Source organism: Pongo pygmaeus, chromosome 7 (genome assembly GCF_028885625.2).
Source record: "Pongo pygmaeus isolate AG05252 chromosome 7, NHGRI_mPonPyg2-v2.0_pri, whole genome shotgun sequence".
Taxonomy (NCBI): Eukaryota; Metazoa; Chordata; class Mammalia; order Primates; family Hominidae; genus Pongo; species Pongo pygmaeus.
Genome location: NC_072380.2, coordinates 40,668,346 through 40,693,825, shown reverse-complemented (window position 1 = coordinate 40,693,825; position 25,480 = coordinate 40,668,346). Strand labels below are relative to the sequence as shown.

At 38.7% G+C, this 25,480-nt stretch overlaps 1 long non-coding RNA gene across 1 annotated transcript; it reads left to right on the top strand.

Moving 5' to 3' along the window:
* Positions 1-750: 750 nt before the first annotated feature.
* Positions 751-10,887, top strand: LOC129042047 (uncharacterized). The gene is made up of 3 exons (XR_008504063.2): positions 751-834; positions 10,121-10,200; positions 10,406-10,887. It is a non-coding gene; the product is annotated as an uncharacterized LOC129042047 (long non-coding RNA).
* Positions 10,888-25,480: the final 14,593 nt, after the last annotated feature.

Sequence of the window (25,480 nt, the reverse complement as noted above, 5' to 3'; positions counted from 1 at the left end):
CATTAAGAAAAAAGATAAATTTCTTTATGTGTATAATTGGAAATGGCTTTGAGGAAATGATGGATTATTTCAAAAATAAACATGCCAGAAAAAAAAAACAACCAAATACGTCCTATCCTTCAGTCACTCTGGGAGGCTGTACATTTATGAAGTGATTCTTCAGTTAATAGTCAAATTACATTTGGGAGTGGGGCTTTGGGGAGGAAATTACAGTTAGATGACGTCATGAGGGTGAAGCCTAAGTCAGCTAGGATTAGTGCCATTGTAAGAAGAGTCAGCTGGGCATGGTGGCTCACGCCTGTAATCCTAACACTTTGGGAGGCCAAGGTGGGTGGATCCCCTGAGGTTCAGGGCTCAAGACCAGCCTGGCCAACATGGTGAAAACCCATCTCTACTAAAAATACAAAAAATCAGCTGGGCATGGTAGCAGTTGCCTGTAATTCCAGCTACTCAGGAGACTGAAGCAGGAGAATCACTTGAACCCAGGAGATGGAGGTTTCAGTGAACTGAGATCACACCACTGCACTTCAGCCTGGGCAACAGGGCAAGACTCTGCCTCAAAAAAAAAAAAAGAGTCACCAGAGAGCTTATTCCTCCCTGCCTTTGGGAACTGCCCCCACAGTCATTGACACAATCACTCAGGAGATCACCTTCCCAATTGCATTTTAGAAGGGCGTGGCAGATTCATGATGCAGAAGGGAGGAGAGAAGGCAGGAGGTGAAGGAGATGGCACATACAGAGGTACAGAACGGTGACTGAAACCACACGCCATGTTGGGAGACTTCCAAACGAGTCTAGAGAGTTGGCATTTAGGGATGAAGAAATCATCTTCTGGTGAGTCTGAGCGGATACACTAAGTTAGAACTGATGCCAGTGGATTATTTAGGATATTGCTCAGGAAAAAATTGGGAAGGGGCATAGAGAAAGATTGAAAGGACCCAAGAATGAGAATGGGTAGGTCCGTGAGAGCCCAGGGAACTGGGTTTTCATGTGGGTGATGAGACATCATGCTGACCAGAAGTGCTGCTAGACATTCTTGTGTTTTATTCTTTTTTTAAAAGGAAATGTTTTAATCATTACAAAATTAAATATGATATTTGTTGTAGTGTTTTTTAATTGAAACTTTATCAGATTAAGGAAGTTGCTTTCTTTCTAATCTGGATTTAGTGATCTTTTTTTAAATCATGAATGGCTATGACATTTAATTTTTTGGCTTCAATTGAGTTACACTGTTCTTCTTTTTTAATATATTAATGTAAGAATTTATATAGATTTTCTAATGTCAAATCAATTGACATCATAACCAACTTGGTCATGATGCCTTTCTTGTAAACATTGCTGGATCAGCTTTGCTAGTGTTTTGTTTAGGACATTTGAACCTGTATTCTTGAGTGAAATTAGCCTCTCATTTTCTCTCCTTTGGACTATCCTTCTCTGGTTTACATTATGACAGTAATAGCATCATAAAATAAGTTTGGGAGGATTACATCCTTTCCTCTGAAAGCATTTTATAGGACTGGACTATATTCCTTAAAGATGGCATTTGACCACACTGGTTAGATACTGTGATGTTTTCTTGATGGAAAGTTTTTAAATTCAGGGTTCAATATATGTAGTGATTATAGAATCATTATTCATTCTTGAGTCAATTTCGATTAGATTTTTAATTGTTTTTTTTTCAGACAGGGTCTTGCTGTGTCACTCAGGCCTGTATGCAGTGACACAATCACAGCTCACTGCAGCCTTGACCTCCCAGGTTCAAGCAATCCTCCCACCTCAGCCTCCCATGTAGCTGAGACTACAGGCACTACCACATGTGGCTAATTTTTAAAATTATTTGTAGACATGGGGTCTCCCTATATTGCCCAGGCTGGTTTTGAACTCCTGGGCTCAAGCAAGCCTCCCACCTCAGCTTTCCAAAAGGCTGGAATTACAGGTATGAACCATGATGCTGGGCCTAGATTTTTTTCCTATGGATGTGTGCATTTTATTTATGTTCAAAATCATTTACTTAAATTATTATTTACAGTATACTTACTTTTCTTTTAAATTTCTGATGTTTCTTCTAAATTTTTATAATTTCATCCTCCTTTATATTTCAAACATTCTTAATTTGTGCTTTATTTACTTGTTTTCTTAATCAATTTATCCAGGGTTTTTTGTGTGTGTACATGTGTTTGTTTTTCAAATTTTGAAGACCCAACTTTTGTCTTTGTTTACATATTCTATTGTATTTGTTTTCTATTTCATTTATTTCTGTCTTCATCTTTATTACTTATTTTCTTTTGATTTTAGTTGAGTTTATTCTGGGTTTCTTATACCGAAAAGATGCAATCATATGTTGAGAGAAATGGCAATTAAACTTATTAAATTTTCAGTGGGATAAGTGACATGCTCCCCCTTACCACCACCCACCAAAAAATGCTAAGAACTATTCCAGAGAAATACATTTAGGGTATGTTTTTAGGATTTAGATTGACTGGAGTTCAAATCTATGGAGTTTGGGGTACATTAAATAGTTTTGTTTCTCCATTTGTAAAATAACAGTCAAAACAATTATACCTCATAGGGTTTTGCGGCATTTACATGAAATAATCCATGTGCCACGCTTAACGCATAGTTGCCCTCACAATAGGACCTCAGTATACAGTGACGATTTTTACTGGCATATGGATAACATAATAAGGAATTATGTGATGACAGCCAACTGAGAGTAATAGACAATAAATGCTATAGTGTTGAAAAGTGGAGCACAACTGTTGGCTGGACTAGCCAAAGAAGTCTTCTGGAAGAATCTAAAATAAACTTAATGTTGGTAAAAGGGAGAAGCACTGGGACAGGCAGACAAATGGGCATAGCATAAGACATAAGAAAAAAGAACAAATCACCTTGAGATGGGATCCAGCTTTCAAATACCGTCCTTTGCATTACTTACATTATAAGTACATTTCATAATTTACTAATACACTGTCATTCTCAAGTTTTTAATCTATGTTGTCTTTGTCTCCCCTACAAATTCATTTTGTAAAATAAATGAAGACAGAGCCTTCATCTCTTATTTCTTCTGTGATCCTCCACAGCATTTAGTATTCTACTCTATATACAATGAGCACTTAATCACAATGCCTATTGCATGAATAAGTCCTCGCTTCTGGGAGTGTGACCTCTGTCTTACTTTCAGCACTTATTCTTCTCATAGTGAGGGTGACTGTAGAATACCTAGTGACTATCAGGTGAAAAGTCTACAAGAAAATTGTTGAGGGGATAATTTGGAATCAGTCCACAGAGGAAATAATAAAAGGTCCTGAAGTTGATGGGTAATCCCTTGGAAATGTTTTTGATAAGACACCTCTTCAAAGTAAAAGAGAGAGCCCACTTTTCTCATAGATGGTGGAATGGTACGTCAATCAAGCTATTCTAGACACTAAAGGGGCTTCTGGCCAGGATTTGTGTTTTCTTTCCAAGCATGGAGCCAGCTGGATAAACCTTACTTAACTATGAGAAAGAACAATTTAGTAAGGAATTGGGAATGTCACATTATTTAGGAAATATCTATTACAAAAACCCAAATTACGTATCATGTTAGTCTGATCTCATGCTACTATAAGGACAGGCCTGAGACTGGGTAATTTATAATGGAAAGAGGTTTAATTGACTCACATTTCTGCAGGGTTGGGGAGGCCTCAGGAAACTTACAATCATGGCAGAAGGGGAAGCAAACACATACTTCTTCCCATGGCGGCAGGAAGGAGAAGAATGTGTGCCTAGCGAAGGGGGAAGCCCCTATAAACCTATCAGATCTTGTGAGAACTAACTCACTATCATGAAAAGAGGATGGGGGAAACCGCCCCCATGATTCAATTATCTCCACCTGGTTTCTTCCATGACGTGGGGATTACGGAAACTACAATTCAAGATGAGATGTAGGTGGGGACACAGCCAAGACATATCACATATATAACTTAAATTGATCAGTATTTAATGGATACCTAGTTGCCAGCTACCTTGTTTGTTCTTGAAGAGACAATGATGAGTAAGAATGGTTTATATCCTTGAAGATCTTACACCAAAGAGAGAAGGAAACACATAGGTATGCATATCAGGATATAAAGTCAGGCTATGCCAAACACAAACATAGATAAACAGAGTGCTATAAAATTAGTGGATAGCAGAAATTAATTTTGAGTTGGAGTCAAGGAAGGTACCCCAGAAAAGGTAATACTGGAGATAATTCTTGAAGTACCAGTGGAATTTAAACATATGTGAGGCTAGGGAATTTTAAATACCTGGAAAGGGCATGCTTCTGGAATGGAACACAGGCTGGCAGAATTTCAATTTAGGGTGAATGGGGAGACTGGTGGAGTCAACTGTTAGCTATATAATTCTGAATAAGATTTGAGAGGTCAAGTGTCAGGATGGCTGAGTGGTCTAAGGCACCAGACTCAAGCTTAAGATGTGGGAGGTCATGAGAAGAACAGAGGAGGTTAGATATAAGAATCACTATAAGGCCATATATGGCAAAAGCTGACAACCAGTTGAATGCCACAGGTGGAAGCAATGAAAGAATCAATGATGAATGAGCTTTTTAGCTGAGGAAAAGCAGAAAATAGTGATGTCTACACCTGCAATAAAAAATCAGACACAAGAAACAATTTAGACATAGGGTCGACATATTGAAGATGAGATGTGAGTTAAATGTGGCTATAGAGGCTGCATTAGGAAATACGGGTTGTGAAAATATGCTATACTGGAAAGGAAAAAGGCTTATTAGACTAGTACAAAGAAAGTTAGGATGGGTGAAAATTAGGTTACATTTTACATGGAAGGAAAGGAAATTGATATAATTTGACACAAAAAGCCTTAACTACAAGCTATCCCCCAACGACTCCCAAATCTACGTCTCTAAACAGACCCTTTTATTAGAATCATAGGCTGCATATTTATTTAAATTATCATCATCATTACTTGGTTATAGGGTAAGAATTTCAAACTTAACATTTTCAAAACAGATTCATGATTGACATTAGATTATTGTGAGTGTATAAAAATGTAACTGATTTCTGGGTGCTGACCTCTTATCCTGCTACTTTACTGAATTTATTAGTTCTAGCAATTTTTAGTGGTGTCTTTAGGGTTTTCTACATATCATATCCAGTGAACAGAAATAATTTTACTTCTTTCTTTCCAATTTGGATGACTTTATTTCCCTGCTTAATAGTCTGGCTAGAACTTTCAGTACTATGTTGAACAGAAGTGGCGCAATCTTGGCTCACTGCAACCTCCACCTCCTGGCTTCAAGGAATTCTCCTGCCTCAGACTCCCAAATAGCTGGGACTATAGGTGCACGCCACCACACTCAGCTAATTTTTGTACTTTTAGTAGAGACAGGGTTTCACCATGTTGGCCAGGAAGGTCTCGATCTCTTGACCTCGTGATCCACCCGCCTCGGCCTCCCAAAGTGCTGGGATTACAGGCATGAGCCACCGTGCCCAGACAAATCTTTTTTTTTTTTTTTCCATTGAGACTTAGCTTCTCAGGAATAGGTAACTAAACTGGTCAGATAATAGGAATTAACGAAGCTGTTGGGACATAAGGATGATGTTACGGTAAGGCGTCTGAGAATATTGATGAGTTGTTTAGGTTTGTCAGGAAGGTGAGAGAGGCTAGGAAGGGACAAAGAGTCTGGAGGTTTGAAGGGACACATGCAGGGTGTGAATGAAAATGAAATGTAGGTGGAAGATACTGGTCGTAAACCAAAGATAAAATTCTAAGCTCCCCAGCCAACTGAATGGACCCCTCTTTTTGCAAAAGATTTCCCAAAGAAGCCTGAAAAATTAGTTCAGGCCATGACAGGAATCAGGGGGCAAATACACAGCATTATAGCCTCTTCCTTTTGGAGTTTAGACACAACTTACCAACATTAACATTAAAACAGATATCTTAAAATGAACAAAACAGACTCTGTAGCAATAAGACACTGAGTTCCAACCTGACTCTGGTTTAGGATCACGTGACAGATGGTAGGCCCTGAAGAAAATCAAAGTATTTTACCCCAAAACATATTTCTTTGACATATTCTGAAATAGCCCTGCAAATTATCTCTTGTGGGGGAAATTTGCATTCTGTAAGAATCTCCTTCCTTCACCAAGTCTTTTCCAGGGAGTCTGACACATTTAAGGTCTGATAAGAGACATTCATTATCTCTTCTCTCTGAAACTTGCTACCTGGAGGCTTCATCTACATGACAAGAACCCTGACTTCCACAACCCCCTTGTCTAAACGCAAGCATTTTTTATACTGAATTCAATACTTCAAGCAGAGCTTAAGTCAACCAATTGCCAATCAGGAAATCTTCTAATCCACCTATGACCTGGAAGCCCTCTGCCCACCCCCATCCCTCCCCCACCTACTTTTAGATGTCTGACCTTTCTGGGCCAAACCAATATATACATTAAATATATTAATTGATGTGTTTGTCTGTAACTTTTGTCTCCCTAAAACGTATAAAACCAAGCTGTAACCCAACCACCTTGGGCACATGTGCTCAGAACCTCCTAAGAGTGTGTCACTGGCCTTGCCAAGTGATCCCTAACCTTGGCAAAATAAACCTCTAAATTGATTGAGACATGTCTCAGATACATTTTAGGTTATATGGCTAAATTTTTTAATTCTCTGGTTTATCTCGGAAGAGCTGAAAAGAGCTTAGTGATGGCTTGGCCTGAGCTCCTCGTTCTGTCACTGAAAAAGTTATGGCCTGAAGAGGTGACCTGACTCCAGCATCCTGCAGTTAAAATGAGGTCCACGTGAATACAGCCCAAGTCCCCAGTCACAGATGAAAAGCAGGTCTTCCACTAGGCTGTTCTCTCACCCAACTTTCTTCCAATGGAGTTCCAGCTACTGTCACTCCTGCTCTCCCAGTTTTTTGTTTATTTGTTTGTTTGTTTTAAACCAACCTCAAAATTCTCAGTGACAAGGAAAATGTCTAAACTAGAGCCCTGCACTCTTTGCTCTGCAGTTCAGTAAGTTTTGGCTTCACATCATTTGGAAGTTTGTTTCTGAGACAAGGTACAATGTAACTGCCTCCAGACTCTTAGCTTGCCAGCAGGATGACTGTCTCTAGCTGACAGGACCCACTGCCCCCTGCTGTGTTGATTGCTAACCAGGTTGTCTGACAGCAGGGTACCTTCCAGTTTGATCAGGGACAGTGGGCTCTAGATCAACATTTATCATTCATCAGGCTTTCCACTCAGACTGGGAAAAATCTCGTGGCCATGTTGGCTGTTGATTCAGCTGGGACTAGGAGAGAGACAGAGATGACTCACCTGGGCAAAGGCTGCATAGGAGTCCTCTGGATTCAGTGTGATTTCTGGAAAGAGGTCTGTGTGGTGAGCTGAGAGACCTGCATTCTAGTCCTCCTCCACTGTCTACTCAGCACATGTGAATAAAGTCATGTCACCTCGCTAAGCCTTGGTTTAGTCATCTACAAAGTAAAGTGTCAGCAGAAATAATTTCGCAGGGTTTACTCCTGTTCAAAAATCTGGAATGGCATGGAAAAAGACTGGCATTTTTTATATGAGGACCTATGTGATGAAACATGAGTGAAATGGAGTGTCCTAGGAAATTCCTATTAACTGCTGGTTATTGATCATACTGATCATTATGCAAAGTGCGTTAAGAATGAACCCATGAGAGCCAATGCCAGAATTCCAGCTATTGCAGAGGATCTAAGGACCACGCCCAGAAATATGTTGGGTCTCTTCATGTAAAGCAGAGAGAGGCAGGGAGGCCTGAAGCAGGACAGTCAGTAAGCAAGCTAGATAGACCTCGATTCTGGGGAAGAAGCATCTGCCGATTGCTCTGTTTTTTATTGGTGATGAATTGCTTTGGGTCCACAGATGTTAATTGTAGCCAGAAAAAGACCAGAAAGCTACAATAGCATGATATATTAGGAAAAACACATGATTGGGAATGGAGCAGAACTGGAGTCAAATCCCATTCTGGAACTAACTATTCATCCTTTCTGAGTTTAAATTCTGTCATTATAACTCAGGGATAATTATATTTTTGCATGGGTTTTATGAGGATTAAAGACAACGTATGCAAAACACTTGGCACATGGTAAACATTTGCTAAATGTTATGCAATTTTATCAACGAGGTGTGGGAAAGGGACAAGAATTTAAGCCCAAAGAGCAGCACAGGTACAATGTGATTTTGCCGAACTCAGAACTTCTAAGGATACTTCTAGATCCATGTGTGGTTTTGTAATGAGGTCCTTGACACAGTCACATAAGAGGGGTAATTTCTCAGGAGCCCCGGGTGGCAGCCATAGGAAGATGCACAGTTATGTCTCTGAGCTTCCATTTGGGGACTACGGAAAATCCAGACTCCAAAATTTCTACAGAAGAGCCCTAAGATGGCAATTTAGTAAGAAATGGGATCTATGAAATTGCCATTGTGTGCCCATAAATTTATGAATTATTAGAAAATATTGTCTATATGAAGAAATAGAAGACACAGATTGAATGAGGGTTGGGAGACAAGGCCCTCTCCTCACTGTAAACCACAAATAAAATTCTAAGACCGCCCCCGCCAACCATCTGAATGAGCTTCTTCCTAAGCTAGGGCTCTTTTAAAATTTAACCTGAAAGACTGTTTCAGGTCATGATGGGAAGTGGGGGTTGGATATGATGCCTTGTTATACCTCTCCAGGATTAACGTCAACACAGACTTTAGGTCTAATAGAAACATTTTACAACCTATTCTCCCTGAAGCCCTGCTACCTGAAGGCTTCCTCTGCAAATAAGAACTTGAGTCTCCACAGTCCTTTATCTTACCCCAGAATTTCTTTCATTTTTGTTTTTGTTTTTTTGAGAAGGAGTTTCACTCTTGTCTCCAAGGCTGGAGTGCAATGGCATGATCTCTGCTCACTGCAACCTCCACCGCCTGGGTTCAAGCAATTCTCCTGCCTCAGACTCCCAAGAGGCTGGGATTACAGGTGCCCACCACCATGCCTGGCTAATTTTTATATTTTTAGTAGAGATGGGGTTTCACCATGCTGGCTAGGGTAGTTTCGAACTTTAATCATGGAAAAGAAAAGCTATAGGCCAAATTCTAATAAGGGTAAATGCATGCATATCTATAAAGCTTAATTTTTGGCTTCAATCTCCCTCTACCCCATACATATGCACACACACATGATATATACACGCACACAATACACACACACCCTCATTAGAAACAGGACAAAAAACTAGACGGCAACAAAGTTGCCATTGGTTCTCCACTCATATATCATTTATTTAATAAGCATAAATATAGAAGAAATAAACTTAACTTCAAGCAAAGATGGGTTGAGAATAGATAGAAGCCTCCCTAAGTACAGTTAACTGCAGTGACAAAAAGAATTATGTTAAATGTAATACCTAGATTAAATTAATTACATATTTACTGTTTTTATGGAGATTCAGAGCTAAAAGTTAGTGTTCTTAATCTTTCTTTTTTTTTTTGAGACAGTGTCTCGCTCTGTCGCCCAGACTGGAGGGCAGTGGCGCTATCTCGGCTCACTGCAAGCTCCGCCTCCCCAGTTCACGCCATTCTCCTGCCTCAGCCTCCAGAGTAGCTAGCTAGGACTACAGGCACCTGCCACCATGCCTGGCTGATTTTTTTTTTGTATTTTTAGTAGAGCTGGGGTTTCACCGTGTTAGCCAGGATGGTCTTGATTTCCTGATCTCGTGATCTGCTCACCTCAGCCTCCCAAAGTGCTGGGATTACAGGCGTGAGCCACCACTCCCGGCCAGTGTTCTTAATCTCAATGAGCTCTAGTCCAATATGCAGCTTAACTGTATGCATTCATCATAGTTTTATGCCAATAACCTACTGCGGAGAATGGAAGGAGCAAAGGATGTGTTTAGATTCTTCTATCTACTTAGTAGATAAGTGTCCTGGAGCGAGTGAGACCGAGTTTTAAGCCTTAGTATCTTTATCTATAATAGAAAGGTAATAATACCTACTCACTAGATTGCAGTGAGGATCAAATGAGTTAAGGTAAGTGAAAGAGCTCTATAAACTTTAAGAAGCCCATACAAATGCTAATTGTTGATATTTTCTTTCCCCTTAAGGGTACACTTGGTCTTTCCTGATGAAGCTTTTAAGAGAAAGGCAGAGTTGACCCTGAGCTTTCAAAAAACTGTTCTTTCAGGTACAAACTACGAATTATGATTTTGAACTTCAAAAAAAAATAAAGGGATAACTTTCAAAAATACCCAGTTTTGAAACACTCTGTCTATTCTCCTTCATTCATTCATCTCCCATTGTCATTCCATGCCATTTCCCAAACTTTAGTCCCTTCTTAACTCTTCCTCTTGATAATTTTCTTTCTGCTTTCCTTTTCCTTCCCTCTCAAGGCAAAACCTCGGAGAGAAGAACTGGCTGCTAGGGATCCTGTGCAGAGACCTTGAAGAACATGGCAATTATGAAACTTCAACAAGAAAAGATTTAAGCTGATCTTTAAAAAAAATATACTGTCAGGAATTTTGTAGAAATGACTTTAATATAATAACTGCTTCTTTGACTTATGTTTTGTCTGCTGGTGAAAAGAAAAATATTTATAAAAGCATGCCTGTGTCCTAAAATTGGGGACACAAACTTAAATGACTGAAGGCACTTGAGGAGTAGAGGCAAGGATGGTGAAACCAGGCCCTGTACCAAGCAGGAGAGTGTGAACCTGCTAAAGAGAGCGACTGCTTCTCATTTCCAGTCAAATCATCTGAAATGGAGTTGCGACTCCATTTCAGCCACAGCGATTGATCTGGATTTTTTGTAAAATTCCCTGATTTTTACATATTGCCAATTAATTAATTAATTAAAAAGAAATGTAAATGTTCAACCATGCTGTGTCCTCAGGAAATACCTTTATAAAACATCATGGGCCTAAATTTTGGGCCAAAGGAGCTAGAGAAAAAGTATAGGAATTCATCAGATCCAACATCACTACTGGATATTTAAATAGTCCAGGCCGGGCACGGAGGCTCATGCCTGTAATCCCAGCACTTTGGGAGGCCGAGGCAGGCAGATCATGAGGTCAGGAGATCGAGACGATCCTGGCTAACACGGTGAAACCCCGTCTCTACTAAAAATACAAAAAATTAGCTGGACGTGGTGGCAGGCACCTGTAGTCCCAGCTACTAGTGAGGCTGAGGCAGGAGAATGGAGTGAACCCGGGAGGCAGAGCTTGTAGTGAGCCGAGATCGTGCCACTGCACTCCAGCCTGGGCGACAGAGCAAGATGCCATCTCAAAAAAATAAATAAATAAATAAATAAAAAATAAAATAAAAAATACCTGAAAAAAATCCAGAGTTTATATCCTACTAAAGATAGATAAATGAACAACTTTGGATTCCCAGGGTTACATGAGCATTCATGATGATTTATTTATTCATCACCGTTTGAATAGATCACTGGGAAAAATGTAGAGATGACTGAGATAATGCTTGTGTTTTGACCCCATGGAGCATATAATCTAAACCGAAAGGCAAGCAAGGTATATACAAATGAAAATAAATTATAGGAATTAAAATGATGCAAATTCCCTTAATGGAGTTGTTAGTAGCATTGGCCATGGAGTCAAATGGGCATAGATCTTGACAAATTACCTTTCCTCAGTCTCCTGAGCTATAGAGAGCAATGGAACCTATGTCACAGGAATGCTGTAAGCACTAATGAGAAAATACATATAAAGTTCTTAGCACAGTTTCTGACACCAATTTGGTAATATTTTCATAAGATACAATACTAATGGTGGTAATGATAACAATAATAATAATAATAGAAGTAAGGTAACTCAAATGTCACAAGGCTGGAAATGATAGGATTATGTGAGAGATGCAGGCAGCATGTGTTAGACCCTTGCTACTTAAGGTAGGACCTATGGCCATGCAGCATTGGCATCTTCTGGGCAGCTGTTAGAAAAGCAGGAGCTCAGGCCTCAGCCCAGAGGGACTGCATCAGAATCTGCATTTTATTTAGCATTTTCCCCAGATAGACAGCATGCACATTAAAGTTCAAAAAGCACTGTGCTAGATGACATCAGAGGAGGCATGAACAAAGGTCTCCAGAATGAGACAAGATTGGACCAGATCATCAGTTTTCAAACATTTTGGTCTTAAAGACCACTCTACAATTTTAAAAATTATTGAGGACCCAGAGCCATTTGTTTATGTGTTTTATCTGTCTGATATTTAACAATATAAGACATCGGGATGATCATATCTGTTTCAGCATTCAATCTGTTTTGTTATGTTCTTTTGGTTGACATATATGAAGAAAATGAGGCTGTACACAAATATATAGCTTGCAAACGTAGGTGGATTTTAATACCCTTTTCACATAATTGTGGATATTCTCTCTCATTGTTCCAGAAAAATTCTACAAGTGGTAGATAAACTCATGGAATCTCAAATTTAATGAGTCAACATTTGGAAAACTTGTAAAACTCTGTGAACCAATATGTTCCAAATGACAAATGCATGCTTTTACAAAATGTGGAACATGAGTCAAAGACCCACTCAAAGTAGACTACTACATTTCAGTCTGTATAAACTAATGGATTTTCGTATACCAGGAAAAAATATTCAGGGCATATATTTTTTCTTGAGGCCACCGTAGTACTTTGGTATGCAGCAGAAGTGCTTTGGTGTGCTTCCTATTTCCTCACATGAAATATTAAAAATAAATGTACTTAAGGGTCAACATTCATTGAATTAATAATTTTTATTGTTTCATCCAGAACATTCTTAAGTGGAATGCATACTGGTGAGAAATGCAATGACTATTGGCATGGTTTGGGACCACTACCTTGATTCATGCTAGGGAGCAGTTTCACTCACTATTGTTTTTGCACTTTCAGGGCAAATTTTAGCACAGTGGAAAAAGCAAGTAAGATCTTAATATTCTTACAAATGTTTTTTAATTTCTCAAAGGTCCTTACAAGGATTTAGGGTACTCTAAAAGTCCTTAGGCCATACTTTGAGAACCGCAGGAATAGAACACTGGAAGACAGCAGCTCCATAAAGGCTAGGTGAAAGGAAGAGACCCACAGGACTAATGGAGTTAGGCCAGTGAAAATAGAAGTAAGAAGAAGCAAAGTGTGTTCAACCAATCTGCGTGGAGCTGAGCTTGTGCAATTCAGAAACTGCTGCTTGAGCTGCTCTGTTCTGCTCCTAAGAACAGAGGCATGGACAGAGAGAACGTCATCCTTTTAGTTTGTTTATTAAATATGTCTTGGTGAAGCAGTTTCAACTTCAGCTAGTCTACATTTTGCTAAGTGAACTTGAACATCTTGGCAGTTGATTCAAATTAAAAAATCAAAGAGAAGACACATGAATAAATTACTTTTGCCATTATGTCTAACTAAAGAATTGGTACTCTACCTTTAAAAAAAAAAATAGAGATGATCATTTGTTTTTAAAAGAAATTGCCATTTTAGTTTTACAATTCATATAAATACTATTTTTTCTGCATGAGTTATGTCCTCCCTCCTGAAGACCCAAGTGGTTAGGGATCCTATTACTTATTTGTATGTTACATACTTTAGAGAAAATGCTCATAGCTTGGAAAATCTAATGGATTAGATTCGAGATGATGAGTGAGAGTGACCTTGACTTCTAAATGTATAACATTTATTTTCACGTATGGAGAAGTTTTACATTGCCAATCATAGGGAACACAAGTGTAGGAGGCTAGAACACAAACCTCAGTGTCTTGGCTTTTGTGTATCTAAATTTCACCCAAATACCAACAAAATGAAATTACCCTTAAAGAGGCTACTTCTGGGACAGGTGTTACCCATAGAAGTTGGTCAGAACCTTCAAGGTCTGTTATGTACAGACTGTAGGACTAGATACAGATATAACAACCCTGGGATCCGAGGACCCTTAGGAATCTCAGGCAGCCGCCAATGTTACAGGAACCTTATGTAGCATCTATGGATCTCTCTACCTTCTCCAAAACTCTGCCACTCAAGCTCATGCGGTTCCCTGACTTGCCTGCAGGATTAGTCCTAGGCTGTCCATTTGATAACTAGTTGGGACGGTGTTTTCCTCAGAGACGTACAGTGAAGCTCCTTTTCATCCAGACAATGCTTTTACAGTTCACGCCTGGGGCCTTTTTCATTTTCTCTGAAATAGACTTTAAGAGATGCTTGGCTGCATAACATCATCAGTGAAAATAACTCACAGGAGGACTTTTGAGGTAACATAGCTGAAAGTGCCATTGAGTCCTTTTCTTTCCTTTCTTTCTTTCTTTTTTTTTTTTTTTTTTGAGACAGAGTCTCACTCTTGTTGCCCAGGCTGGAGTAGAATGGCGCCATCTTGGCTCACTGCAACCTCCGCCTCCACCCACCAAAAGGGTTCAAGCAATTCTCCTGCCTTAGCCTCCCGAGTAGCTGGGATTATAGGTACCCGCCACCATGCCCGGCTAATTTTTTGTATTTTTAGTAGAGATGGGGTTTCACCATGTTGGCCAGGCTGGTCTTGAACTTCTGACCTCAGGTGATCCGCCTGCCTCAGCCTCCCAAAGTGCTCAGTTTACAGGCATGAGCCACCGCGCCAGGCCCTGAGTCCTTTTCTAAATCCCGCTGTATGTGCTTTTTATCTCCTAACCTGACTTAGGTGTTTTATTCCAATATTCAGAAGGACTTGAAAAATAATCTTTTTCAGATTAATAAAATGAATACTTATTTACTTTAGAAATTGTGTAAAATTATAAAAAATAAAGAAAATTAAAATGATCTATTTCTGTGAAGAACAAAATATTCAAAACTTGAAAATGGGCCAGAAATACAGGTGGCATATCTTTCCAACATTATATGAGGGCGACAGCTCACTCAAGGATTCTCTAGAACCAGTACAAATATCATGTGAAACACAGGACTTGTGAAACTGCACAATGGGTTCAAGCAATTCTCCTGCCTCAACCTCCCAAGTAACTGGGACTACAGGTGTGTGCAACTGCACCCAGCTAATTTTTATATTTTTAGTAGAGACGGGGGTTTCACCATGTTGACCAGGCTGGTCTCGACCTCATGTCTTTAAATGATCTTCCCGCCTTGGCCTCCCAAAGTGCTGGGATTACAGACATGAGCCACTCTGCCTGGTCCATAATTTAAAATTTTATAATAGCCATATTCAAAATGTAAAAGGATACAAGTAAAACAAATTTTTATAAAATAATTTACTTAACCCAATATATCCCAAATGTTATCAATTTAACATGTAAGAGAAAGAAGAAATTAATAATGAGCTATTTTATATTTTTTTGTTGAACTAGCTCTTTTGAATCTGAAATGTATTAATTTCCTTTTTAGTTGACACTTCGTAATTCATAATGTGTCCACATTTATGAGACACATTGATATTTTATACATGTATATAATATGTAATAATCAAATCAAGGTAATTAGCATAACCATCACCTCAAATATTTATCATTTCTTTGCATTGTAAACATTCAAAATCCTCTCTTTTACCTTTTTTAAAACACACAATAAATTATCATCATTATTTTTTTTTTTGAGATGGAGTCTTGCTCTGTTGCCCAGGCTGGAGTGCAGTGGTGTGATCTCAGCTCACTGCAACCTCCGCCTCCTGGGTTCAAGTGATTCTTGTATCTCAGCTTCCCGAGTAACTGGGACAACAGGCGCCCACCACCACACCCAGCTAATTTTTGTATTTTCTTAGTAGAGACAGGGTTTCGCCATGTTGGCCAGGCTGATCTTGAATGTCTGACCTCAGGTGATTCGCCCACCTCGGCCCCCCAGAGTGCTGGAATTATAGATGTGAGCCACCAGGCCCAGCCAAAGCATACAATAAATTATTATTAACCACACTCACTCAGCTCTAGTGTTGCAAGACACTAGAACTTATACCTCCCTTATATAATTTTGTATCCTTAACCAACTGTTTCCTATCCTCTCTCCTACTCTTCACAGCCCCAATGACTACAGTTCTACTCTCTACTTCTATGAGCTCAATTGTTTTTAGCTCCCACATATGAGTGAGAACATGTTGTATTTCTCTTTCTGTGCCAGACTTATTTCACTTAACATAGTGAAATGTCCTCCAGGCTCATCCGTATTGCTCTGAATGACAGGGTTTCATTCTTTTTTTACAGCGGAATAATATTTCATAGTATATATCTATATCTATATCTATATATGACATTTTCTTTATCTGTTCATCTGTTGATGGATATATAGGTTGATTCCATATCTTGGCTATTGTGAGTAGTGCTACAATAAACCAATAAAAATATAATGTGAAACACAAGAGAAAAGCACATAATTTTAAATATCCTAATTGGCATATTAAAAACATAAAAAGAAACATGTAAAACAAATTTTTATAATATAATTTATATAACCCAATAGATCCCAAATATTATCAATTTAATATGTAAGAGAGAGAATAAATCATTAATGAGATATTTTATATTCTCTAACTGTACTAAGTCTTTAAAATCCGGTATGTATTTTATACTTACAGCACATCTCAGCTTAGGCTAGTGCTACTTCAAATGTTCCAAAGCTACATATGACTAGTGGCTACCATGATGAAAAACATAAATCTAAGGGAAAGAACTTTGTTCCACTCACTGTTCACTATGGGCCTCAGACTAGTGAAGTAACAAGTTAATTTGTTGCTTTTTTTTCCCCAGTAGAGATACAAATAAGGTCTGTCCAGTAGGAAAGAGAAACACCAGTAATCATTTTGGGTTCTAAATTATTAGCTAATTTTGTATGCAGCTGAGCAATAATATCGTAGAATTCCTTTATTCTATTACCTATAAAGAATACCTAGCTCCTCAAACATTCTTTGAACCAGTCTTAATATACTACTGGTGCCCTCATTGCTTAATAATTGGAACAAAATCTTGGACATGTGTTTATTTTTTATTTTCACGAGTCATGGCTTTCACCTTGTTGAAAATTCTACTTCAGCAGTTCCACTACCTGCAACCACTATTAACATGTCACCGTCTTCTATTGCCTCTCTATAGCGCAACCCACATATCCGCATACATAGCTCTATCATCTCAATTTCTACCTACGTAAATATTGAAAACACTGAATTAAGTAAATGCTCACATTTATTTTTGCTACTTTGAAATTGAAGAATTTTATGTATATTTCCAAAGTTTTTGATATCCATTACCAAGTTGTCTGAAATGTTTTATCATAAACTTTCTTATTACCAGATAATAAAAGTGCTTGATTCCTTACTCTAGAAAACTCAACATAAGAATTGATAATATTGCTCTCTTTTTAAGAAATCTAGATTTATTTTTTTACAGTGACTAAAATGTCCATAATAATAGCAGCAGTAAAAGGAGCTTTTTACATTTTATGTCTAACTTAGAATATGACTAGAATTCTCACTGCCAGGTTAGATGTTCGCCATTGTTTTATGATTGTTTTCTATCATATTAAGGATATATTTATTGACTCCTAGTTTACTAATTTAGAAAAAACTGGAATAAAACTCTATCAAATGTATACTTTTTCTTTTAATTTACTAGTATCATACATTATGTTCATAAGTCTTCTAATATTTAATTATCCATATATTCTTAGATTAAACCTTATCTGACAAAGGGCATTATTCCTTTAATATACTTATAAGTTTATTAGCTCTTATTTAGTATCACTTTTTATTTATTTGTTTATTTATTTATTTTTATTATACTTTAAGTTCTGGGATACATGTGCAGAAAGTGCAGGTTTGTTACATAGGTGTATACAAGCTATGGTGATTTGCTTCCCCCATCAACCCGTCATCTCGATTAGCTATTTCTCCTAATGCTCTCCCTCCCCTATCCCCTCACTCCACGACAGGCCTTGGTGTGTGATGCTCTCCTCCCTGTGTCCATGTGTTCTCATCGTTCAACTCCCACTTATGAGTGAGAATATGTGGTGTTTGGTTTTCTGTTCCTGTATCAGTTTGCTGAGAATGATGGTTTCCAGCTTCAACAATGTCCCTGCAAAGGACATGAACTCATTCTTTTTTATGGCTGCATAGTATTCCATGGTATATATGTGCCACATTTTCTTTATCCAGTCTAACATTGGTGGGCGTTTGGGTTTGTTCCAAGTCTTTGCTATTGTGAATAGTGCTGCAATAAGTATATGTGTGGATGTGTCTTTATAGTAGAATGATTTATAATCCTTTGGGTATATACCCAGTAATGGGATTGCTGGGTCAAATGGTATTTCTTGTTCTAGATCCTTGAGGAATCGCCACACTGTCTTCCACAATGGTTGAACTAATTTACACTCCCACCAATGGTGTAAAAGTGTTCCTATTTCTCCACATCATCTCCAGCATCTGTTGTTTCCTGACTTTTTAATGATTGCCATTCTAACTGGCATGAGATGGTCTCTCATTGTGGTTTTAATTTGTATTTCTCTAACGACCAGTGAGCGTTACTTTTTTTTTTTTAACATATTTGACATCTATATTGATAAGTCACTCTGGTCAAATTGTTTTATTTTTAAAACAATCTAATCAGATTTTAATATCAAAGTATACTCACTTAGTAAAATGAAATTTAAAGGTTTTCAGTTCTTTTGAATCCTTTGAAACATTTAAATAGTACAGGGATAATCAGTTCCTTAAATCTTTGAAATAATTCCTGTGATGCCCAGAGACATCTTTCCTAGAGGTTATTTTTTCATAAACTTGTAAAACTTTCTTCACATTTTTGTTTTATTTTTCTTCCTCTATTAGAGTCATTTTAAAAACTTTAAATATAGTTAATTGTTATCAAGATCCCTAATTTTAGTACTGAGATTATATATGTGTATAAATATGTTTACATTTATAAAACTACTCGTAACTATATATATGTATATTTGTGTGTATGTGTGTAAATGTATATTATAATTCTTCTATATTTGTACTTTCTTATTTTTTTAAGTAAATTAGCCAAATATTTTTCACTTTTATTTGTTAGAGCATCTACTTTTGATTGGAATTGATCAGTTTTTAAATTTGCTTTGATTTCATCTTTTTAATTTGTTTTCATTCTGAGGGCAGTAGGAAGCTGCTGAAGAATCTTAAGCAGAGGAGTGGCCTGAGGATGTCTGTGCTGTGAAACATGCTCTGCCCACTGAGGGGCTTTGGGGTGGAGAAGAGAACATCATGGCCAGGCTGGGCTCCTGGTCCTATGGCAGCCTCCAGGACCTAGCTGTTGGGCAAGAGCATCTCGTGGCTGGATGAGGCAAAGCTGAGAGGAGAACTTAGCTGTAGTATCATGTTCCTAATGGGAGGTCCAGGTGTGGGGAGCAGAATCCAAGGATATTAGAGGATTTTGCCTGGTTCAGGCCAAGCTCCATAATCTGGAAGGAAGGCTTTAATCTGAGAGGCCCAATATAGCACTTCTATGAATAAGTGAGGTAGACATGTGATTTGTTGCAACAGGAGCCTAGCCAAGCTCTGGGATGAAAGACATAACCCCCCTCCTACAATAGGATTATTAGGATATTGGCAAGAGGGCTGAAGGTCACTTAGTTGGTGCAAGTGCAAATCCCAAAAACAACATTCACAGGCACTGCATCGTGAAGGGCATCACTTGGAATTGTGTAGTGCTGTGTGCACCACTAATCCAGGAATCTAAATGGGACCTCGGTACTATTAAGTAGCTGAGCTCAGAAGAGGGACCTAAGGTAGAAACCTAGACATTGAACTGGGACACTTGGTGAGGGTCTGGGGGTAGCTGCAGCATCAAATGTACACATGTATTGAAACGTCACTCTGGACCCCCTACACATTTACAATTATTACATGTCTGAACTTTTTACAAACACCCTAAAATAAATTAATCAGTTTCAAAAAGGGGAAAAAGAGTGTTAGGAAGTCCTAGGCTCATCTCTGCAACATGGTCCTACAAAATTGAGACGAATTCCAGCCCTCAGCTGCAATGATAATGAGGTTTCTAATTGTGATCTAAGCCTCAGGATTAGTGCAGAAAACAGACTGGTGGCAAACATGAGTGAAAAGACCGTGAATGATTGCAATTGAGAGAGAGAATAAGAGACCCCATGCACATGTAGGTCATGTTCCTATACTTCTGCAAGTCACATGACTACTTTACCACCCTCCTTGATCTTTAGTTCTCTTTCTTTTTGAATATCTCCACTTCCATTCATTCTTTTTGTTTGTCCATGCCTTCACCCAGCTCTGATCCCCAAGCCCTGTGGTTGCTTCTAAGTGCTAACGAAGTTGTCAAGCCCTGCTTCCCCTCCGGGTGAAAGAACTCCAAGTGGATGTGCCTTCTCACTCAAAAGCAGGGCTGCCCAGAGACTCATTTCAAGACATTTATCTGCCACTGAACAATGGTGTCTGCTGCTGAGAAGAAATTAAAGCGACTGCTAAGTAGAGCAGCACAGCACATAACAGCCTCGTGGAACAGGAGAGAGTTTGATGGTGATGGCTGTGAAGCCAGGTCTGACAAGGTCCTCACCCATATTGCCTGCAATCCTTCAGCAGCTGGCTGTGCAGCTGCTGCGGAGTCTGGCACTCCCCACGCTGACGGATGCTGAAGAGCACATTCCGGTGTTGGGGGGATTCCAATGAGGCAGGAAACAGCTTGACCAGGACAAGCTCTCTCTGCATATCAAAGTGGGGTTGCTGAAAGAAAAATCTGGGAAGGGACAGTATTGAGGGCAGGAGAGTAGTTTAACCAAATTTGCTTCAGTGAGCTCAAAAACAGAATATGAATAGGATCTGACAACCCTTCCCATTATAACAGAACCCGTGTCAGGTAAGATAACTCTCATGAATTGGCTGAAAACCCCACAGCAGGGCAACTGACCTCATGGTCATTTGGCAGTCACAGAAGCTAAAAACTAGCTCCAATTAAATTTTAAAAGAAGGAAAAAAGCATTGTGACTAACAAACATCATTCTTTCTCTGAGGCAAAGGCTTGTATTTTCCCCTTCAATGACCTTGGAAGAAAGAATTACTGAGCTCCTGCTGCAGAGGATAAACTGTGAAGCCTCTAACCTCTTCTGCAGTGCTCTGTCTCTTGCCTGCCCCCCAGTGAGGGTTGACAAGCCCTTGAGGTTCTTGGACACAGACATTAAACTGTGGCATAGGAGAAAGGGCACGAACCTGAGTTTGAATGTCAGTTTCCTCACATAGTGCTCGGCAAGTTTTGGTCAAAGAACTTAATCATCCTGAGAAAATTTCGTTTGTTTTTTTTTGAGGGTTAATTGAGAACATTTATATAAATGCACCTAGCACAGTGCCTGAACTTTCAAAATTAGTCAGCAAGTGTGAATTCCTTTCATCTTCCCTGTTAAAAGTCTCTATATTTCCAGAAATAACACAGCCCTTGGAGTATGGGATGGACTCAATACATGAATATGTAGCTTAGTATATTAGACTCCATGAGCGGTACTCTCTAGCAAACTATGACAAGTTCTGAATGTATTGTAGTTATTTATTCCACCAGGAAAACAAGAATGTATGTTTACTCAAAAATATTTCTTAACTATCTACTTTGCGTATGTACCATGTAGGCCTTGGGGACATAGCAGTGAAAAAGATAAATATGGTCCTTATCTGTGTCATTCAGGATGCTTTTGGTCACATAACAGAACAATCAGCTCAAAGTGACTTAAATAATAAAAAAGGGATAATTGTCTTACAATTAGAAAAGTCCAAGATAAAGTAGGCTTCAAGAATGGTTTGATTCATCTACTCGTTGGGATCATGAGGGACTCTTTCCATCTCTGCTCTGCCTTCCACAGCATCTGCTAATGATAAGACTGGTTGCTGTCAAGGTTACATGCTTCCTCTTCCATATGCAGAAAGCTTCACCTGCTGGCAGGTCTCAGCCAATCTCTCTTTATGTCTCACCATCTGTAATTGAGTAAAATGCATCCCTGAATATACTGAGGCCAGGAGACAGGATCATGCTGATTAGTTTAGCCCTGAGGCACATATACTACCCTAGAGCAGGGGTATAATCAGCTGAGGACAAAGCTCATGAGCTGAGGGCAAGGAACAGAGCTATCCAATAAACCCAGGGTGGATAGGAAGAGAAGAGGGGATGATATTGAGAAGTTATAACCATGGTACTGTGGCCCCGTTTGCATTCTCACAGATCTTCTGATTATTAAGTTTGACATCTTTGCAAAGTAGACTTTTGTAAAAACAAAAAATAAAGGTTTGTGCTGCTTTCCTGGGGAACATGTGTATCAAGAACAAACAATATTCCTTCACATCTAACGATAAGGTCACTTAATAAACCGGATTGCTAATCTATTTAATAAGTGGTGCTAGGTGCTAGGGAAACATACAAAAAAGTATGAAATGAGAGCCACTATCATTAAGAAGTCGGCTGGGTGCAGTGACCCACACCTGCAATCCTAGCAATTTGGAATGCCAACGCAGGAAGATCACTTGAGCCCATGAGTTCCAGACCAGCCTGGGCAACATTGGGAGACCCCCTTTCTACAAATAATAAAAATTTAGCTGGGCATGGTGATGCACAAGTATAGTCCCAGCTACTGGGGAGGCTGAGGTGGGAGGATCATTTGAACCCAGGAGGTCAAGTCTGGAGTGAGCCATGCACAATAGCACTACTGCGCTCCACCCTGGGTGACAGAGTGAAACCCTGTCTGTCAAAAAAAGAAGAAGAAGAAGCCAACTGTGCAATACATAAAATATTTTATTCACTTGTAAAATGACAAATAGTAAAATGGTGTTGTGTGGTAAGTGACCAATGAATGGCACAGACATTGATTCTTGTAGACTTGTGAGTTGCAAACTTCCCTAAGAATCATCTGGGGTCAGCTTGTTTAAAATGCAGATTTTTAAACCAATGACTTTGATTCAATGCCTTGAGATGCCACCCAGGAATATAATTAGGAAAAAATTTTGAAAAACCAAAATTACATAGTTATTGCATTGCAAAAGAGGAGTTGGGGTGGGCTGCTGTGGACAGAAGCCTTCAGCAATCTGCAAGGAGAACATAGCACCTGGTTCCTTTATTGTCATTGCAGCATGGCCATCAGTATAACAGCACCTCATCCAGTGTAGATAGCTGGAATGCAATTGAATGAATGAATTGATCCTTGCTCTTTTTCAGGTTGGGATGGAGTGAGGAGATACCAGAAGTAGGGAGATGAGGTCATTGTAATAGTCTTTGCATGAGATGATGTGGAATTAGCCTAGAGAGCGTGAAAAGAAAGGAAGAAATTTCTGTCCCAAAGCCCTTCAACAAATCCCTTGGTTATTCAGCAGATAATTTATACTTCATGGGAAAGTTGGCAGAATGTTTCAAATTATTTAAAAGAAAGTGTGAGTGGATGAGAAAAAGAAACTTGAGCTCCGCTATTTAATGTTTTCACATTTTCTCTATTTTGATATAAAATAAAGAGGAAAGAGAATTAACTTGGGAGCAGGACACAAGAGTTCCAGCCTCAGCTTGCTTCTCAGGAGCTGTGTGACCTTCGGGAAATTCCCTTTCTTCTTTGGAGCAATTTTCCTATTGGCAAAATGAAGGGGTGGAACCAGATAATCTCCAACATCCTCTGTTGCTGAGATGGAATATCACTGTATGTACCTTGATGAAAACTGCATTGTAAATTTCATTTACTTATTAGACTGTTAAAACAAGTATGGCTAAAAACAAAATGCATATTGTACTCAATGTAAGGGTAATGGTGTGCATTCTAATTATCTACTCAAGCAATGTAACCATAGTTAAATTTATGATGAGAATAGCACATACATTGGGCTGAGCAGGTTGCAGTAAATTAAAACTTACAGCTGCCCTTTATATTAATTTAAAGGCATTCCTCTACCACCAGCCATGGAACTCTTATCAGCGTATGAGGTCCATTAGCATAACAAAAGTTGTATCACATAATGTCAAAATCCTGTGCTAGACATCTAACCTTGTACACACTGCACTGTATCTAAGGATAAATTCACGTTTATTGTCCCTGGCACTAGCCCAGATTCCCTTCTATCTGTAACTGAATCTGAAAGGGCAGAGCAAAAGGCTAGGGAAACTTTTATTTTGTTCTTTCATGAGGACCACAGATACCCATGGCTAGCATGGGTGTGTTGTCCCCCACTGAAGTTCATTCTAATATTTTTAAATTTATAGACCAACTCATTGGTCACTTGAAGGATTGTCCTCTTTCCAAATAAAAATTAACAAAGAATTCTATTACAGGCAAATTGCCAAATGTATTTTAGATATGATTCAGTATCTAGAAACTTAACATATACCCAAATTTTCAGGAATGTTATTGTGTAAATAACAATAAAAGCTAACTTTTTGTGTCCATACAAGCTGGCAGAACCTGCATTACTAACACTACTAAAATTCTTTCTATTTCTTCTAATTAACCTGAAAGTTAGATGTCATCTCCCGTCTACAGATAAAGTTCAAGGAAGTTGTCACTTGTTGAAGGTCAGACATAACTAAGTATTCATAGCTATACCCATTTGACTCCAAAGTGTGGAGTCCTAATTAGGGAAAGAAAGTCAGACTGGCAGGGACACAGAAAAGCAAAAAGAAGAAGCAGATCAGCTACATGTTTGCCTTTCTTCATGGTCCAGGACACATAGCCCTCTTGCACAAATAACTCACAATCTTCCAGCACCCAATTATCACCAAACACCTCCATGTTAGCTCACTGCCACCTTGGCATTATCAGTACTGCACAAAGCCCTTTTCAGCATGCATCATAAACACTCTTCTATACAATCTCCACTTCTCTTCTGTTGACCCTACCCATTGCCTACTTGCAACATTTTCTCACTTTCTTTAAGAAATCTCCCTTTTTCTACCTATAACTGTCTTGTTAAATTCTTTTACTCCCGCACCCCAGGCCTAGATAGTTGTTGCTCTCCTGTGACAAAAAGCACGTAATTATTCTACACTGACCTGCTACTATAAAATAAAGTCTACGGTACTGTCCAACAATATATCATTCACCTGAATCATTCCTAACTGTAACTGAGATAAGTAGCTTTTACTGCTTCCAAGCTGAGTGTGTACTCTCTTTGTCTTTGCTTTGAATGGCTATAATTAGTGACATACATTTTTGGACTATAATTAAAGGTGTGATAGCCTGGAAAATTTCAAGACAAAGAGTTCTAGTTTTTCCAAGGTTTTTTTAAAATAATTAAATACTTTTGGATTTTTAATGTTTTTATAATGCTGACTAAAACATTTAAGATTTATTAATAAAATATTTACATTTATTAATGTAATACCTTTAAGTTATTTCTAATATTTATGTAATAAAAATAGTTCTATATAAAACTCTACAGCAGACTTGGCATTGGGCCTAGACTGTTTTTTTTTCTAAGTGACTTGGGGTAAAATAAGTAGTTTGATAACTCAGCTGTGGACCTATATACAGGAAAAAGAAAAAGAAATGTGAATTGTATAGACCTGCA